This window comes from Pavona decussata, unplaced genomic scaffold (assembly GCF_977016875.1).
Source record: "Pavona decussata unplaced genomic scaffold, jaPavDecu1.1 SCAFFOLD_6, whole genome shotgun sequence".
Classification (NCBI taxonomy): domain Eukaryota; kingdom Metazoa; phylum Cnidaria; class Anthozoa; order Scleractinia; family Agariciidae; genus Pavona; species Pavona decussata.
The window spans coordinates 3,241,501-3,247,500 of record NW_028145430.1 but is presented as its reverse complement, the minus strand read 5'-3'; the positions used below and the strand labels follow the sequence as shown (position 1 = coordinate 3,247,500).

The 6,000-nt window shown below is 38.9% G+C and overlaps 2 protein-coding genes across 3 annotated transcripts in view; both read left to right on the top strand.

The window, feature by feature from the left end:
- Positions 1-6,000, top strand: part of LOC146489203 (lymphotoxin-alpha-like) — a 109,000-nt gene that overhangs the window by 89,475 nt on the left and 13,525 nt on the right.
- LOC146489204 (uncharacterized) overlaps positions 1-6,000 on the top strand; it is a 119,204-nt gene that overhangs the window by 111,080 nt on the left and 2,124 nt on the right. The window lies entirely within an intron of this gene.

Below are 6,000 nucleotides of genomic sequence, written 5' to 3'. Positions count from 1 at the left end.
AGGTTCGGCTCATGTAAAGTTCGACGTATGAACCGGGCCTTGGGCAGCAGCAAAGCATGAATAGTTACGGCCACCTGAGGCAAACCCCACTGGGAGCTGACTACAAGAGGCAATTAGAACAAAACAAATATCACCGAACCAGAACCTTTAATACAAGCAAATTCATAAAAACCTCTCACGGCTTTCGGCATTTCAACAAACAAATTCAAAACAACGGCCAAGACACCGCGTTTTGGTAAATCACAGTATAACACAAGAAAAAGGAGAGTCGACGCAGACTTGTCGGAACAATTCTCAAAAAAAGGTATAAAAAAGTATTTTTTAATTTTTCTCAATTTCGCGCCAGGCAGCAATACACATCACAGGTAAGTTTAACACGTGGAAAAAATCTCGCCGCTACGACAAAACCACATGCAAAAATATTCGCAATCATAGTCAATATCAACCTTTGCTTATTTAAAAAACAATTGCCACGCCGCCACAAACGACACCACACAGGCAAGGCTAGTGAACACGTGAAAATACTTCAGCCACTTCAGGCAAAACCCCACAGGCAAAAAAGCTCACAATTGCCGACGCCGCCACAGGCAACACCACACAGGCAAATAAAAAACCACACAGAAAAATACTGCTGCCACTTCACAGGGTCTGGAAGGGTATTCTCGGGATCCGGGATTTGACTCAAATACGGTGTGGGATTCGGGAAAACGCAAAATGTCTTGACGGGATTCGGGATTTGACTACTCCCCGGGAAGCGAGATTCGCCAAAATTTGGGTACGGGATGCGGGATTATTTTTTTGCCTGGCTGTCTTTCGTGAAAACCAAGAATCTAATAGTCGCTCATATATGATATCAATAAACTTATTACTAAAGTTACCATCAGCATGAAATCACGAGTAACGAATTCCACGGATCCTATGTCTTCATAGATGACATATTTAGCGCTGTCTCGTAAAGACGTGGATCTATTTGACTCTCATAAGCGTGATAAACTAACAACCTACAATCTCACTACAGATAAGCATGAAATCACGAGTTACGAAATCGACGGCCCATGTCTTCATAGATAGCAATGATTTGGCGCTATCTGATATCTTATAGTTAATGATCCGAGCCGATAAACTTAAAACAAATGCCACAGAGCTAGCATACCCAGTGGCATGAAAAACCTCTCCTAACGGGTCAGAATGACCATTAAGAAAACGTCCATTCAGTATACTTGAGTTTTTTCCTTCTTGATCAAGATAAACATCAACACAGGATCCACGCGTATGGGACGTCCCTTCACGTTGTCATATCGTGCTCTTTCGCCATACTGAGCAATGAAAAGCTATTTCTTTTTTTACAGTAACCTTCAAACACGCGCAAATTCAAATCATCATTCGAAAGGGCCAATCCAAACATCCGATCTTACGATTAGCTCTTGCGGAAATGATTTTTTTAATGTAGTTTTTGGGAAAAAAAAAACGGTATTCGGGATACTGGTGAAAAAAGTGCGGGATTCGGGATTCTCGTGAAAAAAAGGGCGGGAATGCGGGATCAGGACCCCCCTTCCAGACCCTGACTTCAGGCAAAAAACCACACAGGCAATTCACGCAATTTCCAAAGCCGCCTCAGGCAACACCACACAGGCAAATTTACCCCACAGGTAATACTGCCACCACTTCAGGCAAAACCACACAGGCAATTTAAGTAATTTCCAACGCCGCCCCAGGCAATACGGCACATAAGCAAATTTTACCCCACAGGAAAGACTAGCCGACTAGAAACTATCCCGCCAGACAGTCAAACAAATTCTAGATACCTTACTGTTCATGCAAAAATGAACAAACACAACTTGGGGTATCTCGCCTACATGCAAACTAAGGACAAACACGAGGAATTTAACTTGTCTGCGGCACGAAACGAGCTAAAGCTCCGAAAAGACTAAACGAAGGTGAGAACTTAACGTAACTCAGCCTGAACTTGACAGCGACAAGCTGTTGCGCTTCCACCGCTGGGACAACTGCTGGAACAACTGCTGGAGCAACCGCTTGAGGAGGGTTCACAACTTGTTGAACAACTTCAACCGGGACAGCTTGAGGTACTTGTTTGGCATCAGCCATGAGGTCAGTTGGGTAGAACCTTGAACAACGCCTCGCTAAACATGATTTGAGCTCGCGGCCTCAAGTTGAGTGACAGAGTGTGACACAATGCAACCTATTATATAGCATATTCAAATAATCCCAAGGGAGTTAATTACCAATGCAAACTAAGTTTGCATATTGTCAGGAAGCAGAAGTTTTTTTGTGTGAAACAACCTGGGCAACAGTATGACGTCATAGAATCCAAAATGGCGGCGCCCGAGAAGTTTAAAAGCGAAGATAGGAGATAATCAAATCCTGTTTTGTTCGACACGGAAATGTTATTTCCATGTTTTCCAATGCAATTTGAAATTAGAGTGTATCTTCCACACTTTGACGTTAATATTTTTCAAGAGTGAAGGTTTAAAGAATACAGAGCACTGTGGGGGAAGCAGTTCCCGGTGTCATGGTTCAAAGTGAGATCCAAAGTGGACTGTTGGTGGCTGACATTTCATCTTACTGCAGATGCAATGTTAGGCGGACACGTTTTGTTCTGAGCTTTTTCACGATACTACATGCTGTAGCTGTAAGAGTTATTTGTAAAGTGTTTATTGTTCCATGACAAGATTGAAGATTCGAGATTATATAATAAGCTTAATTCTAAACGCATTTTGATTGGTGCTCACTTATGATCTATTGGAGGACGGACGTATAGATGACGTCACCATTAACAACTTTTGCTTCTTTATTATATAAAACAAATAGATTCCATGTTGCCGTGCGTCTGTTCAGTAATAGATCACAGAAGACGTCAAAATGTGGTAAGAACATCAGTGACACACTCGGCTGTGCCTCGTGTGCCACTTTCTTGTTCTTACCACATTTTGACGTCATCTGTGATCTATTACTGAACAGACGCACGGTAACATGGAATCTATTTGTTAATTAGACCACAAAACCCCCACAAACTACAAAAATATACATCGCTTCAGCTTGCCGTTTATCGTTCTCGCATTTGAATGAAATAAATATAAAATAAAAAAATAAATATAAAATAAAATACATTTAAAAGATTAAGCGTGCATTCGAATGACCCTATTCTGGAATAGGAATACATACAATGATGTCAAGAAATCCCTCATAAGACGTTTTTGAAATGACTGGAGTACACAATAACCATTTGTCAGCCAAAGTTTGCAAAAGTGTCTTCCCAAATTAATTTTCTAACAGCTATTCTGCTTGTTCTTATTCCGGAATACAGTCAATCTATAAAACCAGTTAAGATGAACGCTTAAGCTTATTTCAATTTAGAAACGAATGTGAAATCACTAGACTGATAACATGTCATCTTAAGCAAAAACTAAGTGTATAAACGTAAATTATCATTTTACATGACGGTGTTATGCGGTTAATCACACAGAAGAAGTTTTTATTTGCTTTCTGAAGCTAATGACTATTTTGCAAATAGTATCGTTTAAATAAAAGAAATAAATTTACATTTAATTGCAATAATATATTATTAGAGCCTGAGGGCGAAGTTAACTGGAAAGTTTTCTAGTTAGCCTCCAGCCTTTTAGTTTCGACTTTTAATAAAGGTGAAAGAATATGCTACAAAGAGTTTGACTGAATTATTTAAGATGTATAATATAAAACAAGATATAAGATAATACAAAACTGAAGATGGAAAAGAAGATATAAAATAGAACTAATTTATTCTTGACGCTGCAGAGTGAGAAGGTGCGGTTTTAGATGCTTTGTGAAGCAAAACGTATTTAAATACCGCCTACACTAACACATTTACATGTACAGGTCTTCATTGACCGCTGGTACCAGTAAACTTGTGTGATTTGGTTCTGTGTTGATGGACATCACGTGAAAGAAGATACTCTTGTTTTTAGGAAAAATCCTGTACATTTCAAAGAGTATTCGCACCCTGTCAAGGACAGCAAAGTTGATGAAGAAGCTTCAGATAGCAGTGATGATAGTGATGGCAGACCCGAGCGTCCGTACGGTACCAGCTGTTACAGAACTAATCCTCAGCACAAAGGGGATTAAATGCACACCAAGACCCTCGGTACGTGACACTTGTTCTATTTAGTAAATGGATGTCAGTTTCTTGTTCGTCTGCCCTCTTATTTCGTCATAACATTGTGACGAAGTTTATCTTGAAGTAGACGACAGATGATCAATTAAAAGGACGTCAATTTACCTTTTATAGTTACGGAAATCGGAAAAATTAAGTTCCAGTCAATGAAGTAAAAATGGTCCATCATTTGTGAATGCTGGAAGTTACCATACGAGAAAAACACCGCATAGTAATGAGGAGTGTTTTATCAGCTGACAAAACACCGCATACAAATAAGGGGGAGGTTTATCGATATAAAGTCACTGCACGTAATGTATTATCGACCATTTGATAGGTCAATGGGCTTATGAATTATTAATGAGTTTTTGAAGCTGATATAAACTGTTAAAAATTAAATAAGTTAAGGCAAGCTCAAACAAATGGCTTGCTTCTGTAACCGACCAGATGATACACCTACCAGCTTTTTATTGTCCAAACTAAAGCTCATCCAGTTGCGTCTTTATCAAAAAAACCTTGTTAATACCTATGTGCTTACATTTTATGGCGTGTAAGTTTTTCGTCGTGTAGGACAGTGTAGGTGTGGAAAGGAATTAAAATTGGAACTTGAGTTCTTAAATGAAAGTAATGCATTTATTGTTTAGTGAAGTGGTCAGTGCGGGATATTTCTGGTCCTAATAGAAATAATTCACAATATTATAAGGGTTTGTCAAGGTCGACAGAAAAGCAAGCAAAAGAACGAAGAGAATTGTTCTGCATCGCTGTCAAATAAGCTTGATCGTTTAAGCAAGGAAACGCCATTAACCTCTAAGGTTGAGGTTAACTTGCGCGACCGGTGTAGATGAAATAATGTGGACTGTTTGTGTAACCAAACGGGTTGCAGGATTCAATTGCTGATGATTTTGTGAATAGCATGTATGGTTTAGGTACCCTTTAAAAAATACTCTAGATAGTCTTTTAATCTGCATTTGAGTTGGAACTTGTTTAAACGTCTGACTGATTTGGAAAAATATCATAGTGTTGGCCCAAATGACTCTGTAGCAGTAAGTACTTTATAATATTATTAGTAGGGGCTTTCCTGTCTGGGTGTGGTGTGGACGTGAATGTGGAACCGAGACAAAAAACATAGTTTTGTGCCGGTTATCTAATTCTGTCAAACCAACAATGCACATTATTTTATTTTGTTAATTACAGGCCGTCCAAAGCGGAAAAAATCGAGTGCACTTAATAATGAGAGTGACGACGATGTACCGAACACATATGATTACGATGACAGCTTTTTAGATGATGCTGATAGTGATGGCAGTTATTCTGCAGGATCCGACGACTCTGATTGGCAGCCGCAAGGGGAAGATGATGATGTCGACGATGATGTAAATGAGTTGTTATCTGAAGCACGTGGTTTCCTACGCAGTAAAAATATGACAAAGCCTGTATGATATAGCTTAATTTAAAGTTGTTCGAATGGACCCAAGCATGGGCAGTTTGTACCGCTGCATGAAAAGTTTTAATTATATTATACTCACATGACACATAACACAATAATTACAATACAAAGCCCTACTTAAAATAGTTACTATACTAACAATATACATGCTATACTTATATTTGCAATATACTTAGAATTTGTTACAATACTAATAATATTTACAGTGCTTACAGTACTAAAGTCGTGCAAAACAGTTTTACGTGTCTTAGAAATAATACGCTTAAATAAAATGCCAGGGAAGCGGGAAGCGGGGGATTAGGAAAAATTAACAGTGGTTAAATTTGCACATACATGTAAAATCTCCAAGAGGTTCCCATTTTCTGCTGTCCCCACTGTTTGATTCTAGCCTGTGTAATTATTATTT